This window comes from Nothoprocta perdicaria, unplaced genomic scaffold (assembly GCF_003342845.1).
Source record: "Nothoprocta perdicaria isolate Ctin4 unplaced genomic scaffold, notPer1 scaffold_2, whole genome shotgun sequence".
NCBI lineage: Eukaryota > Metazoa > Chordata > Aves > Tinamiformes > Tinamidae > Nothoprocta > Nothoprocta perdicaria.
The window spans coordinates 7,060,744-7,079,598 of NW_020455204.1; the positions used below are offsets into that span (position 1 = coordinate 7,060,744).

General features: G+C 50.1%; 1 protein-coding gene across 1 annotated transcript in view; it reads right to left on the bottom strand.

Annotated features, from left to right (window-relative positions):
• The window catches only part of LOC112945955 (transmembrane protein 132B-like), a 147,668-nt gene extending 128,887 nt beyond the window's left edge, over positions 1-18,781 (bottom strand). The window contains exon 1 of the mRNA XM_026037707.1: positions 18,746-18,781. The gene's annotated coding sequence lies outside the window, so the exon portion shown is untranslated. The remainder of the gene's footprint in view (positions 1-18,745) is intronic.
• Positions 18,782-18,855: the final 74 nt, after the last annotated feature.

Consider the following 18,855-nt stretch of genomic DNA (forward strand, 5'->3'; position numbering starts at 1 on the left):
CATCGCTGTAATCTCCCCTAATCAATGGCATTGATAGGTGCGAGAGATCGAAGGGCACCAAATACGGAGGTGCATGGAGCGGGGCAGGCAGGAGGGATGCGAGGCAGGGCCRGTGCCCGTTGCTGTCTCCGTGTTCCTTATCCATGGAGCCCATCCGCACGTGCACAGGGAGAAGTGGGATTTGGACAGCAACCACAGCGCCGATGAGGAGAAGCAGGAGAAAAACTGCCTGCAAAGTAAATAAACGCTCTGCATTTGCAGGATGATCTGCCAAGGTTTAACTCCCAGCTCTCTGCAGCATCAGCAGAGCAGACCTAGAGGGGAAGGCGCGGTTTAATCCCATGGATTTCCCGCTTCCCATGCCAGCTTCCCAAGGCCTTTGCAGCGTTGCCCACAAAGAGGCCCGGAAAGCAGGTTGCACTGGGAATGGGGAGACTCGGATACATCCACAGTCATGTGCGATCCATAACGTGCTTGTCTCTTCCTGTACGAGCAGACAGCAAGTCTCTCCGCACCACCAGAAAACACTGCTGGGGTCTCCGCTCGAGATGGATTAACTGCAGCCGAGATTGACTCGAGCTGCTGACAGATGTGACAAATGGAAACCCTCATATTTAAGGGCTGAAATGCCAGACGCTGGACATGACAGAGCTCTGCAGCAGGGTTCGGCGTCGCTAGAAGTGGCTCTGTGCCTAATGAACGCGGCTCAGACAACATCCGCGGGGCCACAACCCTCACCCAGCAGCGATGTTCCTTACAGATAGATAAAACGAGCTATGTGACCCGCAGGAATTGCCTCGTACGGGAGAGATGGTGAACAGCAGCCCAACAGAAAGCCAACAGGTTCCTTTCTTGGTCACATTAAACCCTTCAAATAAAGAGTTCATTTAGAGGTATCAGACATTTATTGGATGCTAAATTCCTAGTGATTATTATTAAAGATGACCTGCAGATGTGCTCAACATGATTCTCTTCTGTATTGGCTCCCAAAAATGAGCAAACAAGCAAAACCCCAAACAACAGCATGGGACAGGACAACTTCTTGCTGCTGGGAAGAGCAGGCTCCTGCTCTGCAGCATTCCCAGTTTCCCCARTCCCAGTGCCTCCATCCCACTGGGACACCACCCTGGGAAGCGATGACAGCCAGCAGGGACTAAGTAAATGGTCACAGTGCAACAGATTCAGCCTCCTTCTTGAGCACGGACAAGGGATGCCTCATAGTCATCCACTGAAAACCCCTCTGCGCCAAACAATGTCAGACCAGTTAGATCACAAACCAGGATMTGTCAATCCCCATTTACTTGCAATGCTGCAAAAGGGCCTTTTTATACTTCTCTTACAGATAGAAGAGAGGCATTCTGATTTTTTTTTTTCCCTAAATGAAAGCACACAATGTTAGCTGCCGGTAAACCTCAAAGACAATATTTAGACAGCAAGGGAAACATTTGCAAAGACAAGTAAGAAACATGCCTTTGGGCTGCAAGACCTTAAAAACTCTGACCCATATCTTGCAAACTTCTATGCCTTTGCATAAGAAAGAGGCAGGACCAGTGCTTAAGAGAAGGCACTACCAGGGTTGTCATCAGCCTGACACGGCCACTCTTGTGCAGAAGCAGCTATGAAATCTGGTGCTTTCTACTTTATTTTAATGACTCTCAAAAATCTGGCGGCGGATGCAGCAGGTCTGGATACGAAAGCTTTCAGTTTGTACACAAGAGGCATAGCACAGGATGCACAGTAAAACTTAAACAGTTTCAAAGCAGAAGGAAAGCCAGTTTATTGCAGAGGATTCCATTCTTCAGCTAGCACCTGGGAAACACAATCCCTGCCTTTCAAGCACTGAAATCTCATGGAAAATGAAGCTGGTTGGTATCCATGTGATCCCAGACCTTCACTTCTTGCAGCTGCTAGAGGAGGGAAGGAGAGGGGTTGGTCCTGGTACATAACGAGGCATCTCTGAGTAAAATCCCCAAATTCTAGATGCCAACAGAGCTCCTATCACTTAGGCCAAAGAAAGGGTCTGGCCGGGAGAGCGCTGACTAACATTGATTTGCTGGGCATGGAGCTTGCAAAGAAAGCATTAAGGACAACAGCATCTGCCAGGCTTCTAGTGCATTTTTATGTTCCTCAGCGACCTCAGAAGAACTTGCCAGCTCCACTGTGTAAAGCCAAGCAAGCACTTTTTAAATCCCACCTGAGTGTGGGCAGATTAACAAAGGAGAAAGCAAGAAGGAAGAGGAAGAGGAGGAGAAGGGAGAGCACTAAATGCAAAAACCAATACCCAGAAGGGAACAGATCTCCAGTCCCAGGCTGAATGGGACACACGATGCCTGTAGTTCATCTCCTTCCTTGAAGTTAAATTAAGCAATTTTCACAAATATATTAAATTGTGATGAAAAACTATGAATGAGGAACAGTTTGTGTCTGCTTTGGAAGAAAAATCTTCTTTCTTGGCCTCTTAAGATTTCTTACCATTTAAATTCAGTGTTATCATAAATTCTCATTTATAAGGMAAAAAGATTTCAGTGTTTCATCACGAAGTAACTGAGGATTCAAAATTGTTCACCTATTGATCCCGCAGCAGCTGCTTTGATGGAAATAAAGCAGCATCCACCCGATCAGAGTGTTTCCAAGGGGGAGCAGGAGAGGCTGTGGGAAGGATGGTGAAGGAAAATATAAAATTACTGTACCAGAGCAAAAAAATAAAACCAAAGAACAATCTGGAGCCACTTCCATTTAACCCGAGACAGAGTTATGCTGTGCTGAAAATAGCACCCGGCTGCTTTTCCCAGGTAAAGCACCACGGCTTGAAAGGGAGAGAGAGTCAATTACAGCCTCAAGGAACCTCCCTGCTGAGGCAAAGAGAAATTTCAGACGAGGTATTGAACCCTCTTCGTGATTACAGGAGAAGCTGTCTCCGCGTCAAGTCAACACTTAGGAAATACTAGGAGATTCAGGCAATTTTTTCCCCACCACARGCTGGCAAAGCACCAGGAAAAGAGCATTAAATCCTTTGTACCAGGCTGCTCTAACTCCGCTTTGGAATACGGATCAGCCTGAAGGATTCAGGGCTTGGCAAGTTGCTGCTGCAAAATACTTGAGAGGAGTCTGCAGGGATGCCCTCCAGGTTGTGCTCTCCAAGCAGTTTGTCTTTGCACATCCAGGTTTTTCCCTAGAAGAGACCGTAACCTCCCAGGAAGCTCTGTCCCAGTAGAGCTGGATCCGGTTCCAACCGTGCCGAATCCCGGGAGCTCGGCCGGGAGYGGAGCCGTCGAGAGGTGAGCGCTGGCTCCGTGCCGGCACATGGAGAGGCAGGAGGAGTCAGGGATCAAGCGCAACTTCCAGCATGGCTCTCCAAAGGAAACCTGCCGTGGTGATTCTAGCACTGGGGATACTCAAAAGCCTTTAAACGAAAGATGCCATGAGTTAAATCTGGATTYGGGAGCAGCTTACGTCCACCCTTCCTGGGTTACTGCAATTCCCAGCGCAAAGCAACAAAGGCAGCACCAAAGGGCCACYCTGTTGGCTTAACTCCATGGATTTAATGGGGGACCTGGCCAAGGACTTCTCCATAGTTAGGTGCACTAGGACCAGGGAAAAGGCCTTCCCAGTGCTCAAGCCTTGCCACACTCTCCCTCCACACCATCCCAGCTGGGACTGGGTTTGGAGAAAGGAGGAAACCCAAGGGATGGCAGAAGGGTTAAATAAACCCGTTCCTGCACATGGAGCCATCGAAATCCTTGCAGATGGCAGCTGGAGACAGCCTGGAGGCTGGAGCTACCGGAGAGAGGGGTCTGACCCCAACAGGGGACCCCAGGCTGGACTGGATCCTCTGTCACCCACAAACATCTCATTTTTGTGAAAGAGATGAAAAAGTTCCATTTTAACCTTTTAAAGACAGAGGGGGGGAAAAAAGTACACGCACACGCTACATATATCTCCCAAAGCAGAGGATGACAGCATGTTTTTGGGTATTATATCTGAAAGAAATATCTTGTATTCATGATAACAACAGAGAAAATCCCATCTTGAAACGAAAGAAGGAGGGGGGAAAAAAAAATAATAAGAGCTTTGCTTCCTATCACATCCGTGGAACTCAACTGTAGTGACAAGCAAGAYGTAGAACCTCAGAGAGCAAAACAATATTATGGAGAGCACAACATGCACAGAACCCCGTGCAAGTCCTTGTTTGAAGTTTTTCCCCTCCTACCCTCCAGCACAGACCTCCAGAGTACAATTTCCAGGAGACAGAAAGATTTAATACTGCCTTGGTTAAAACAGCTCTGTGGATTCCCACTGCAGAGACTGTCATGACAGCACGTTCCCCGGCTTTATTATATTAATAAGCAGACTCGTTCAGCACTCAACATGACGTGGCCGTCGGTCTTGCACGCCTCTTTGTCCCTACGCTGCAGAAATGCACAGGGCTCCCCGGCCGCCTGGCAAAACCACTGTTACCTGCAGGCGAAACCTCCACGGCTCCTTACGGACGTGGATGCACGTGCGGCAGGTCCGGAGGAGCCTCGTGTTCAACGGGCTCCCGGCCCCCTTGGATTCCCAGCTCCGACGGAGCCGCTTCCCGGCCCCCGCTCGCACCCCGCCGGTCACCAAGYGCCCCCGTCCCGCTCCCAGCTCCAGCATCTCGGTGCTGCTGATTCTCTGCTCCACAGGTTAAAGCAAAATAAGAGTAGAAAATAAGGGGCTATTAAAGCCTAACTCACAAACAAAGCTCTGCAGCCTCCCCCCTAGCTTGAAAAATAGCAATAACCTCCTTGTCCTTGCCTGGAATTGCACAGRCTTCCCCCATTACCTCTAATTACTGCTTCCTGCCTCGACTTCCCCAGCTGTGAAAGGCAAGCGGTGTTTGCAGACATTGGGCCCCATGCACAGCCCCATTCCCACCGCTGTCTTCTGCTGAGCTTGGTTCAAGCACAAGCAAAACGGTTCCGTGTCTCCATTAAAAGCACTGGTGCTGTTATCCACATGCATTAAACGCAGAAAGAAGACCCCAGCTATTTCCTGCTCCCCTTCCCACAAAGGCTTTTATTCCACTTGTATTTTTTAAGGATGCATTCAGCAGCAATGTGTTTTGCTGGGGAGGTTATATGCTGTGTAAATGACCAAGGATTGTTTATGTACAGATTAATTCAGACCTAACTGTTTACTTTGCTGGATTGCAATTATTTTAACAGAAATTTTAGAAATAAATTGGAGGGAAAGGTAGCAGGAGCTTTTCAGTTCTGTTTTCAAAACTAGAGCACTGCCGAGCACGATTTGACCTCAGACAAGTCATGTGTAGCCACTTATTTTAAAATCAACTTAGCTTGTCTGTGCATGGAAAATAGATCTTTCTACAGTTATGTGCAGAAATGGGTCCTGCAAGGTTAAAAATTCAGCCTCGGTCACATCTCTCTCATTTACCACGTTATCGCAGCACCCAGATCTTCCAGCAGCTGAACAAGCGCTTAATGCAGACCCCAAATACACAAAATATGGTCAAACCACGCAGAGGAGGCACGTCGACTCGCCTGGCTTTCGCACAGGTCCAGAGATATCAGTAAGAACCAAATATTTCTGAATATCCATTCTGCAGCTGGAGCAATCATTCCCCAGCCCCACACACAATTCCCGCTGCTCCTCCTGCCCCRGCTCACAAGCAGATGCCGGGCTATGGAAGTTATTCCTTCATTTACAGCATCTGCTTCCTTGGCAGACTGCTCGGGCAGTTACATCCAGCTCTGCTCCACAGCTTGGCTTGTAGCAACCCCTCATCTTTGCTGCCCACCACTTCAGCTAAGAGCTGCTCCTAAAACAAGGAAATTAGACCACTCCCATTTCCCTCTAATTAGGACAAAAACTAATAATTACTCTGTGCTGTTGATTAAATAGAAGCACCACCACATTCCTGAGGGCCTGATGCTCTCCTGGTCTCCAAGCACTGTTCACTGCAGCTCTTTTGCAACACCTCAGCCTGGGAGGTTGTACTTTGTATATACTCAGCACACACAGCAATTCTCCCCTTCCTCCTCTTTTTTTGAGGGGAAGACTCTGCATTTGCCTCTTCCCCTCCCACCTGCAAAGCTCAACTGCTTTGGCTGCAGACAGAAAGSCTGAGGAATGTCCATGCAGTAGCCTGGATGTCAAGGCAGGACTCAGCCTGTCTTAAAACAAGCAGAAAAAGATCCAAAGATCCCTCCAACAGCAGGAAGGATTTTGCATTCCTAGATAGTGAAAGGTGGCAGAGAAAAGCCAGGAAAAATGCAGGTCCTGTCCCTCATCATTAGCCTGAAGTGACCACCTCCTGGGATAAGAGGATAAACCGATGCTCCATCCACTTTTTCTGACCAAAGCTGCCAGCTGCTAATGGAGATCCGTGCGCTCGAGGACCAGCAGCTCACTGCAGATAAGCCAAGGCACCGTCGCCGTGTGGCCACAACCCCGAGACACAACTGGCTTGCACCAGGTTCAAGCTGTCGAGCAAGAGAGCCAGCACCACGCGATGCTTTCCAACATTCCCTCCAAACCATATGGTCCCGAGGGAAGGGAGGCAAGCGAGGGCGAGAGAGCGGCACCGCAGCTCGGGCTCACAGCCAGCCCGTCAAGAGCAGCACTGAGCACCGAACGTGCCAGCACTAGGAGAGGGCTCCTTGCGGGGCCACCTTGGCCAGCCACGAGCATCACATGGAGAAGGGGCTGCGAGGCGCCCCGGAAAACTCCCCCGCGGCGGCTCCTGCCTTCCCGAAACGTTTTCCCGAGAGAGGAAGCGCCACCCTTGCGAAACAGCAGCTSCAGCAAGAGCAGCAGCAAGCCCTGAAAAACGCAGGTTTTAATTAAAGAACAGAAATCCAACTCCCCTCTCTGCCTCCTGCCAATACGGGACTCAGTAGGTGGAAAAAAAGAAGAAAAAAAGATCTTATAGTACTTGTACTGCTGTTCAATAAACCTTTTAAGCCATCCTCTGCCTGCTGCTTGGATGAAGCACAACGGTGCACGAGCGGCACGAGCACAACCCAGAGCACAACACACGGGTGCTCACCAGGACCACCGGGTTTCRGGAGCCCCTCACCAAGGGATGGATTCTCACAATGGAGGAGTTCGTGAAGGAGGGATTTCTCCAGCCGCCCCATTGCCAGCAGCTCCAAGGCCCAGTCTGGAGCACAAAGTGGAGGGCGCTGAAACAGCCCCAAAAAGCTGCTTCCTCAGCCCAAAAAGCGTGGCTTACAGGGGGCTTCTGACAGCAACAGCTCTAGTCACCCAAGAAGCGTCACACAGAGCATCCAGCTTGCAAGGTCTTAGCAAGCAGCTGTCTCCAGCAGTGGGACTGCAGCTGCATTTACCCTCTTGAAGGAGGAAGCCCATTAGAAGTGCAACAGATCTCCGGCGGTTTAAAYGCATTTTCATAACTGTCCATAATGCTGCCAGAGCCCAACCTCTCCTACAGGTGGGAAAAACAGTAAAGCAGTCGTATCTTTCCACCAGGATTATAGAGATAAATATAAGAACAGCACAAGAAATCCACCTGCTCTACACAGATGTTGCCACAAACCAGGCACAAGAAATAACAACCAGGCAACACCCCACGCTGCTGAGGGTGACCAGGAAAAGCCAAGCCTGAAGATTTACACCAGTCTAACATCATCATCCAGAGCAAGCTCGAGACATTAAAAGAAAACTAAAAGGTTCTGCATTGGGAACCAATTTACTTGTGCAGCTCCATGGAGCAATCATGCCCCGGGACCTGCAGCTAAGTGGCTGGAGCTCACGTAAGTGCAACAGCAAAGATCGCAGCAARGAACTTTAATGGCCGTATGAAATTCAATAGGAATTGATGGCTGGAAAAGCTCAACATTTAACACTGTCAATTTAACCCCGGCGCATGCATGTGCACGGGCACTCTGACACGTACGCTGGCCGAAAAAGCTGGAGCAAATTCTCCCTTCACAGAGATCTCTCTTAAGCGTCTGCAATCCCCACTATCAGGAAGGAGATAGCACCTTCACGCAGTAACTTAAAAAATATATAAGTATTCCRATACCTCCAGGGCTTTTGCCATGGGAATCTTTCATTTCAAATCCATCTTTAATTTCAAATCCGTCTTTTCCAAGAATGGCAGTACATTAGTATAACTTGCCCTGTCCGTTTCTCTGCAGGATTAGAAGCTACTTTCCATGTTTCATTCCCAGTCGGAGCAATAACTCATAAAACGTCCCTGCTACTTGAGAAGACTCTGTATAAACTGCTTGTACCTGACGTACTTTTCAAACACCGTCTCCTTTGTTATGAAGTCTTTCTCTGACAAACAATAGAAAAATATTGTTGACAGCTGTACTTTTCCATCAACTCAAAAATATCATTTTGTAGAATATTTTACAGCTCAGGAAAAGGTGGGGAAAAAAGATAATATTATGACTACGCAGTAAAGAAAAAATAATTCATAATAATTAGCTTACAGCAGTTTTCTTGTTATTTTAGCTTTTGTAACTGAATTTCTTTTACTAGTGAGAGACCTAATCCTATTTAGAAAGCCCCCCTCAGGCAAAACTTGCATTAATCTGGGTAAAACATTCGGGATTTGGCCAACGGGGAGGCATCGCCCCAGTTCAGACCTGGGCACAAGTTACCGATGCTGGTGATGCTGGTTGTGCCACTAGCAGAGCCCCACGGGAGGATGATGATGATGATGATGGTGATGGTGATGGTGATGGTGATACCAACGCTGGCTTTTCACCAGCATCGGCTCCGTCATCGGCACCGGGAGCTCCAGAGGACCAAAGGACCCCTGTGTCTGGATGCAGGGATCTCAGCCCTTCCCAAACACAGTGCCACATGAGCAAGGCACCTGAGCTCACCAGGTTTAAATCTCACCTTTTGCAACCCTCATTTTAATCGCTATGACACGTCCAACAGGCTGAGGCAGAAATCGTCATTTTACTTCAACTCCTTGTCTGTCAATTCAGATAAGCAAGAGCCACAGAGTGCCTTTACAGCTTGTTTCCTCCACGTCCTTACAGTTAAAGGAAGACAAAAATGCATGAAAAAATAAAATGAGATTATGGAAAAACACTCCTGGACTTTGTCATCTCAGGTAGTGCCTGGAGCAAGTTTTTCCTACCAAATTAAAAACTCTGCATATTGTGTGTTTTAATGGAAACACTGATACAGCCAAGCAACTGCAGCATGGCAATGTACTTGCATTATGTATCACCTTGAGAATGTATTACCGGGAGATATGTGAGGATGACAATATTCACCGTCCGACTGTACCTGCGGCAAAGAAAAATGCCCACTTGCTGTAACTCTGCTGGTAATTAGCTAGGGAGAGTTGCAGGGAGGAAAGGATAGCTCTGAAATTTTATAGCAGTCACAAGGCATCTAAAAAGCAAAGGCAATCTCTTTTCTTCTTTTTTTTTTTTTATATTTGATTCATATTATGCCAAAAGGAGTTTTAAAAAAAGCTCCTCAGACTCTAAACACAATAATGGGTTTCAGATTTTGCCTGTTATCTACATTAAAGAAAAAAATAACACAGGATTTTTTTTTTTTTTTTTTTTAAGGAACGCCAGGGGGCTGATTACGGTGAAATGATCTTAGGTTTCTCCCACTAAGTGGACAGATGGATTGCTCCTTTTGCAGGCGCTCGGCTGCTGGCAGCGTGTATTGCGGTGCTCTCCAGCACCGATTCCTGCCTTGCATTCCCAGCCCGAGGCTGGGGACATACAAGGTGCACGGCACGGGCTCGAGCACGTGCACCCAGCCTGCAGGGGTACCCCGGACACGTCCACGCTGCTCGGGTCTCAAACACTGCCTCTTGTGTGYGTCCTGTGGGACTGGGATGGGATTGAGCACCTCGGAGCCGCACACTGGCATTTGCTTGCTTTCTTCATGGCTTTCTGGCTTTCTTGTTGAGGGAGATGGTGGGTTGTGCTATGGGGAAAAGCCCAAGCTTTGCCATCAGCCAGACCAAAAATGAGAATTCTCCAACAGGACAACCAAAAGACGGAGATACATGGGGAGCGAGCAACCCAACAGGGAACAGCTCCCAAGAGGGAAAAGAGGAGCTCCGTAAGGATCACTGCACAGAACACAGTCCACTTCCTCAACCACTGTTGGAGAGACAAGTTTAGCAATGAGAAAACTGCAAGACTCTTGCTACCAACCCCAGCTCCCTATTGCAACCGCTGCAGTCCATGAGCCACGGGCAGCGATCACAAGCGGTCCCAGCACCTCCAGGCTCTGGCTGGCAGCCGCTGCGTTCACGTCCCTTCACTCTCCCGAGCAAAGTACAGTCGGTTGGGGGAACAACTCRGGAGACGCTCATTGGCGCTGCAGGGAAGGGAACTGTTCATTCAGAAGGTGCTTTTGAGGAACTAGTCTCAACTAGTCTCAACTCAACTAGACTAGACACGTCTGCGCCGTCCCACTGCAGCCCACGGCCTGCAGCTGACAGCGCCTGCCTCAACGCGAGGATGAGGACGGGAGGAGGAAACGCGCGTTTTGACATGACAGGAGGAGATGAAACTTTCATGAACGGCCAACTCCGAGCACGGGGATGACTAAGCAGAGCGCCGGGCAAGGTGCTCCAGGACGCGCACAGCCGCTGCCCAAAGGCAGGAAAGAAAGTAGGAAAGAAAGGAAAGGGAAGAAGGAAGGGAGCGAGGGAGGAAGGAAGGAAGGAAGGAAGGAAGGAAGGAAGGGAGGGAGGGAGGGAGGGAAAGAAAACCAAGCCACAGAGCAATAAACAGGGACCCTTAGCTGCCCATCTGTGTCCCAATCCGTCTGTAGCTCCAGCACAGGTAGCAACAGATGGGTCAATAATCATTTATCTGGAGATGCGTGTCAGCCCATCTCTCTCCCGCTCTCAGACACACCTTTTACAACAGCCATTTACTTTAACCCTAAATTATCTGCCCCTGCTCATCCTTGGGAGAAGCAGCATGGCAGATAAAGCAGCCAATTCCCTGTGATCTGAAAGCTCGCTTTCTAAATCAAATCAATTTTTCTAACGTAATTTGCCTAATCTAAATCACTGACCCATGCGTTTTCTCACAATCCTTCGACAAGAGCTGCACCAACCGAAGCAAAGCTAAAACACTTCAGCCAGACCAATTCAGAGAAGCCTTTAGAGGAATTCTTTCATTGCTGTAATTAATTCTTTAAGTACCACAGTGGGATGCTCTGAATTCAAACCCAGTCCAAGGAGTAATGATTATACTAATGGGAGAAGCTGTGCAGTAAATAAATGCAAGTGCCCTGCTGAAAGAGATCGTTTTCAATAGAAAACTGCCATTCGGGGAGATAACTGTTGTGGAGATTATAACTCAGATGATGAAGTCCCACCGACTGTAGGCAGACACGGCAGCTCCCAGACCCCGGGACATCCGACTGGGCCGAGCGCTCCGCGTTTTGATGGATGCTCCAGATGGAAGCTAATTAGCCCAGGGGATGTCCTTGTTCTYGGCTGCTCTCTGTGCAGCAGCCACAGCCACGTCCCCACCACGGCCACCGCTTTCAATGCTGGACTCTGCAGCTCGACTCAGCGCCGGGCAGTGCAGACCTGCTCACCAAGGCTCATCCCAGAGTTTGGGAACTTCCCAGGGCTCCGGGACAGGAGCACGGGGAGCTGCCAGGAGCCCTGCAATTTATCAGCAGGTTTTAAAACACACAAGACAATGAACATTGGAGGGCTGAGGACTTCTGCCACCACGGAGGCGCAGCGGCCCATTCCAGAGGACATCTCCAGCCTGGGACTAACCCCCACACAACCCAAGGGAGCCCATTTACCATCCCATACTCAGGCTGGATCTGTGAGACAAATCCACCAGTGCAGCCCATAACCCCTTTGTCCCCACAACCCAAAGCTCAGCTGCCCTTAGTGCCACGTTTCTTTTAGAAACATCTACACGTGGTTCTATCTCCAGCTAAAACTCATGCTATCACCTGCTTTAACTTACCCCTTCTCATTATTATGAGAGCCGAGCCTTTTTTTGCACCAATACTCATGCTAATAAAACTTTCCGTGGACCATTCCTAGGCAAAAGATAGCAAATGAGTAATTGAGCAGCATTAAAAAAAAAAAAAAAGAGAGAGAGGAGGAAATCTTTGTGTATTAATTCCAGTAGCTGTCAGAGATGAGGATTTAATAATGTTAGTAACTAAGCTACTCCATTATTTCAAAACACCTTGGAGGAGAATGTCTTAGTGCAAGATAAATCAGGGAGTGTGACTGTAGCTGCCTTCTTAGCATCTTCAGAGCGTAATCTACGGCTCATCCCCACGTGCAGCTCGAGCMCTCTGCCCTTTATTCTCTGAATAACCTCCAACCAAAGATGCATTTACATCCTGSGCTCAGCTCCTTCTTTCTGAAGGTTTCCCACTCACTGTTTTACCAGTTGTCCCTGTTTCTCAAATCTGCCTCGTTAGGCTTTGTAAGGGTGGTAAGGAGGGAAGTTGTGGATTCGGGTCATCCAATGAAGAGTCAGGCATTGTGGAATGATGATGAGAAGGGAAAAAAAAATTGTAGGCGGAAAATCAGAGAGGTCTAATAGACTGCGAAACACTCTGCCAAAGGAAGCAGCAGAAGTCCCGGTGCCTGCACCGCTTAAAAACCAGCCACATGCAGGAACAGACTGTACCGAACAAGCCGGGCTTGTCGGAGAGGGAAGGGACGGGCTCGTGGGCCAATTGTGCAGCCCCGATTCCCGGGATTCTGGCTGCCGAGCTGAACCACAAACGGGGAGCTGCTGCTCTGCATCCAAGCTCATCCTGACAGGGGTCTGCTGCCTCCCGGGAGCTGTTACCAGCTTCTCTGGGTGCCTCTATTCCAACATTTCAAAAGCCTGTTTCTCTGTGTGGATACACATTCCGTCCTTTTTCCTCTAAGCAATAGCAGACAACAATATTTTGTGCTTATAGGTCCTCTGCCCCCAACTACCAAAGCGCTTTTCTAAACCACTAGTGATGGTTTTGGCATCAGGAGCTTAACAGGGCCTGTCCCCTGGGCCAAGCTCCCCGTTCCAGCGAGGTGCCTGGTCCCAGACCCTCCTGCACACACTAAGCACAAAACTTCTGCCTTCCAAAACTCTTCCTGGCCTTGGGCTTTTTTGGAATGAAAAATTAGAATCAGTAGCTGCTAATGACTGTTTGGCTGCTCAATCTGCTGGGCTTCCAATGGCCCCTCATTGCAGAGCAACCCAGCTCCATGGGCTTGAGGGTTCCCTTCCAGAATGCACAGAATCTGCCTTTTTTGGTTTCTTCTKTCTAAGAAGTACCATAAATGCTCGTTTCAAGGGCTGCAGCATCCATCAAACAGCACCTTTGCCCGCTGTAGCAAGGGTCTTGGTGCTCAGCAAGAGCTGGGCCTAATTGACAACCCCTAAACTGAGATAYAAAATAAATGTGCTTCTCACTTAAGCAAACAGCTGGCTCCAGCAATCCCACTGCTAAATAACGTAGGATAGTTCATTATTCTAATTCAAGGAAGATTCCTTACGAGAGAAATCAGTCTCCCACATTACAATGCCATGSCCTGATCATTCCCGAATCTTAAAAATCTAACATTGCTCATAAAATTCATAAATACATAAACGCTGTTCATTCCTCTGCTCTCCCAATCAGAGAAACTGGTTTTAAATCAGCTGCTGGCAGGTTTATTACATGGCCCACAAGCAGATAAGGTCCTGCGCACCAGCCCTCTGCACTTAACAGAATATAAATCTCTGCTTTGCCATCTGCTTTTGAAATATTCCCATATAAAAGGGGAAAAAAAAGAAAAAAAAATCATCACATCTCATTTTCCAAAGGATTTTATTTCTTGGGCCATAAGAATGACATTTACCCCCTCCTTTGCAAAAAAAATGTTTTTCTTCCATAAATTCCTTGCAGAATTCCGTGAGCAGGTACCAAACCTCTCCAAACATAGTGCTTTTAGGCCTGTGAGGAGAAACGGGCTCCTTTTTTTTCTGGCCTTTGCTATCTCCGCATCTAAGGTGGCTTCATGGTACCACCATGGAACCACCAGCAGATGCCAAAGTGGAGCAGCACAGCACCCGCTTTCATCCCCCGGCTCCCCTAACTCCAGACCCATCCTCATGCAGGCTCTAGCCCACGGGCACCGCACCAGGCTGCAACACAGACGGACACGGCAGAGGTTGCAGCCCATTCTCCCCAAGAATTACCATCATCTTCATCACCAGAAGCCCTTTCTCCTGCAGCTGCAGATTTCCTCCTGCACTGTGGAGGAAGCAATTGCATGGAGAGGATTCGGGAGGCCATTTGGTGTGGACACAGCCAGAGGAGCAGAGCTGCTCTACGTGCCCATTCCAACTAGCCCACGTCGTGGGCTGCAATCTAATGGAGACGTCTCTGCTGCTGGCCATCCCTGACTCCCACGGGGCATTTTCTGTGGGTTTTGGTGTTGGTAGTAGGGTGAAACAAGACAAAGACAACAACAACAACAACGACTAAAAAAATCAAATGCTACATTTCTTTTTTTTTCCTCCTTCCTCAAAGTTGCAAGAGTCAAGATAGGTCCTAATCACCACTTTTTAAAATTGACTCCTATAACAGGCAAATTGATCAAATGGGGAGAGTTTGGGCTGCTTTTGATCTTCAACCAACTGATTTTCCATTAAAAGACTATGCTTGCATTGCCCCTCAGTAGCCTGCTGAAATGTTTCATCACAAGAATCGGGAGGAAAGCTTAGGAAAAAAAGAAAAAAAAAAAGCGCTAGAATCTAGAGCACATCATAAATTCATGAAGCTTCTGAATGCTGTCAGAAACAAACACGTTTATGTAAACAAAGCTGCAAGGGTGTTGCAAGAGAATTTTTGGATAGTGCAAAAGAAATGCTAATAATTACATTGCATTTGGGACTGAAGTCCGGGCAGGCAGTCCCCAAACGTGGGAACGGGCAGACCCTTCCAGGCAGGAATTGCAGTGAATTCCCCTGCCAGGCGCGCTCGGAGCGGCACTTTAATGACTTTGCAGGACTTGGCACCAAGGGGAGGAATGGGAACACTTGGAGAAGGGCAGGTACCCGGCTGTTGTCACCCAACCCATATGTTCTCCCAGGGGACCCCTCTGCTTGTAGTGTTTGCCTGCCCGTTCTCATATGGGAACAGCCTCCTCCGACACACCAGGTGGGAAACTCCTGGCAGCAGGAAAACGAAGCATCTTCCAGTGCCAAATGAAGCATCTTCCAGTGCCATCTAGAGCAACACGCGCCTTCTGCCAGGACCTCCTCCTCCACAGGTGCTGTGGGCACCAACCTGTCCCACAGGCTCCTAAAGTGACCCATTCCACGGCTGGGAACCATCCTGGCCATTACGGACACAGGGAGCAGCTCTGGATCAGGAGCACATCCCCGATCCTCAGATCCTTCCTTGGATGTAGAGTGTTGTCCACAACCACCCTGCACTGGAGAGCCCTCTGCTCGGCTCACAGAGCCACTCTTAGATTCCTCACCACATTGAGCTGCTTTAAACACCGAGCTAATAGTGCGTGGAGCGAGAGCCCTGGAACCCCTGTCATGCTCAGTAATAAGATACAGCAAATTAACTGCACTTTATAGATTTTAATGGAACTGTTTTGGAATCCAAACCCCGAGAGATGGCATTGATCAGMTGAAGTCAGGTGTCAGGGAGCACAGCTTGGAGACCAAGCCTGACAAATTGAAGAAAATAATCAAMAATTGAAGCCCTGAGTGATGTGGACTTTTTGATTTGAAATGCACAGAGCAAACTGCAGAATCCTGGGTAGAGGATTTTCAAGTGAAAAACGCTGCACCGGGCAAGTCGCATAGTTTTCCTTCCATTCCCAGAGATTCCAACGCCGACTGCAGTGGCAATGCACAAATCCAAAGCAGCTTCACCGACTCCAGAGGAGCTGCTCTAGCTTTACACTGATGGGAAGTAAAACCAGAATATCTGAAGTGTATTATTGCTTTAATGGCACCTTGAGCAAGCAGCAGGATAATAATTCCAGCCTTCCTCCCCAGCCCTCTACGCCCCAAATCGCATCAGTTTGGACAGTCATTAGATAAAATGTGGAAATCTGCACTAATGTGGAGAAATAACCGACATTTTCAACAGCTTGTGTGATCACATTCTGCCARTCTCTTGTACTGCAGATAATACAGGTCTTTCATTTTCGTTCCTGAAGAGACTCCTCATAAAAAGTGCCTCCATATTACGGAGAGTAACACAGRGCTACATAATAAACTAAGCATCGTGTCTCTCCACCCACGCCTGGCTAGGGGCACGGGCTGAAAGCAAGTGCCCGGTCCTTGCTCACGGACAGAGCTGGGCGGCTCAGGGACCTCTTGCAGCAGCTCAAGTTGCCCCCTTGCCCAATAAGCCCCAAAATCTCCATTCCCGAGCTGGGTGCTGCAGGATGGCAGCTGGGAACGCCGGGAGGAAGGAATGGCAGGCAGGGAGGCAGCTCCGCAGGTAACTCCCGTGGGTCATTCCCGGGATACCTGTTGACAGAACCTCGGAGACGGCTCCGGCGCCGGCAACAAGGCAGGGCTGCTGCCAGGAGGAGCGTCCGGGGCTGCCGAGCGCAGGCTCCTCCGCCCACGGATGGGACAGGAGAGGGATCTCTTAATTGGACCCTCTCGGAGCTGCTCGAGGCCGGCTGGAGCTCCAGCCTCMGGACACAACCGGGGCAGCCCTGCGGATGGGCAAAATGCAGGAAGACAAGCACAGAGAAGTGGCCAGAGCCCAGCGAGACAGGCAGGGCGCTGAGCAGGACAGGGTGCCCGTCTGCACCGCCCCAGGCTGCTTCATTAACCCCCCTGGTTCCTAACCCCCTGGTTCCTATCCGCCCCTGGCCRGGGGGGCGCAGCTTTGCACAACAGATGGCTGCGGATCGCGCAAGCCGTGCTCCTCGGGCAGCACTTCTGGAAGGGGCAGATCCCAAAGCAGCGCCCAGGGCGGCTTCCCCAGACCCCTCTCCGCACACAGGCATCGCTGCAACCCACGGGATGCAGCAGGAGCGTCACGCTTGGTTACAAAACCAAAGGATGTCGTATCCTCGGCGGGATTGGAGAGGTGCAGGGCTGTGGATGGATTCGTTATTTGCAGCTCGAGCCGTCTCCAAAGTGCACGTTGCGCACGAAGCTGCTCAGCAGGCAGGGGAGAGGGACGGGCACGGCGATACCACGGGAGATTTGCTGCCACAAACTGTTACAGAGTGGGTTTCCATATGTTGAAGCACACAGAGCGCTGGAAAAGTTACACCCACAGCCCAATCTCACCATGGTAGCTACCCACACAGGAGGGGGGGAAAATATCAGAGAAAAGATTACCATTAATGTGTCAAAGGGAAAGAAAAAAAATAAGCACACGCAGGCAGGCACAGCACCGCTCCTTTGCTGCTCTGAACTCCCTCCTCAAATAAAAGCAGAGGCTCCATGGAGTAACAGGTATTACACCGGCTAGGAAAAGCTATTGCTCCCCAGGGTAGCTCTGATCCGAAGCAGTTCGAGCCCCACTCCACACACCAGGATTTCCAGTGGGAAAGTTTCCCCTCGGCTGCAATGGCTACGGAGCCGTTCGGGACAGGTAGAGCAAGGAATCCCCTTGTGCCCCGCTCCGGTTCCCAGSTGGAACCCATCCCTGCCACAACGCACTCCTTGCATCCGCAGCCTYGACAGCTGCAGCCGTCTCCCCTCTCAGGGATCCTCGGAAAATCCTCTCCCGTGGGCATACGCCTGAAGCACCACGAAGTTTCCCCCTGTCCATMCAAGGCTCCCTGCAATCACCAAACACGAGCACCGTCCCACGCAGCGGGAAAGGGGGGGCAAATACCAAAGAACCTCAGACCGCTGCACCTTGATTAATTCTTCTTAAAAACAACCCCTGCTTATTAGAAATGGCAAAGGAGGGAGCTCCCACTCGGGAGAGGAGGGAAACGTTCCAGGGGAGAAGCCCTGCAGAGACTTTCCCAGGGCTGTGCTCTGGCTCACAGCCTGGGGAGCATCAGGTCCCTGCGGAGACCCCAAGCTGCAACCCACAGGCTGCGACCCACAGGCTGCGACCCACAGGCTGCGACCCACAGGCTGCGACCCACAGGCTGCCCTGGAGTTCAGCTGCAGGAAAAACAAACGAGCGAGAAGAAAACCCCAAACACCAGAAGCCGAAGCAAAACTGAATCCCCAACAGCCGGCTTGGGGCTGGTGTTTCTCAGGCTCCTTCCCAACCGAGTGCTCCTAGGAAAACCCTTCTGAGCTCACCCAGGGCCCCGCTCCCGCTCCCTGCATGCCAAAGGAAACCCGCTCCGCTTCCAGCTGCGCCCAGGAAAAGCACCGCAAGAATTATCTGACCCAAGAGTTGGAACTTCAGGATATTTCCCCTTCTGCTTTGAGAGGGACGGGAGCTGCTGAGGAGCGAGAGGGCAGAGGGACCCCTGGGGACACCCATCCCGCTGCTCCTCTCCATGCGCGGGGGCCCAAACTTCGTCCTTTCCCCCCCAAACCCCCTGCCGGGCTCCGCGGCGCCAGGGCAGAGCCGCGCGAGCGCAGGGCTGCCCCGCGGACACGCGTGGGCAGGGGAGACGATGCAGATAGGAGGAAGGAGGACGCGCCGCACGCCCGGGGGGTCCCGCACCCACAGCCCCGACGGGTCCGAGAGGGAAAAAAAAAATCATTAAAAATAAATAAATAAATAAATAAATAAATAAATAAATAAATAACGAGTTTAGAAATGGAGCGGCGAGCGGCGCCGGGCGCGGCAACTTGCGCGTTACCTTCGCAGAGGAGCGCGAGGAGCAGCGCGGCGCCCCGGGAGAGCATCCTCCTCGATCCATGCCCGGGAGTAGTCATGGTGCTGATTTATGGGGAGCGGGGCGGTTTAACG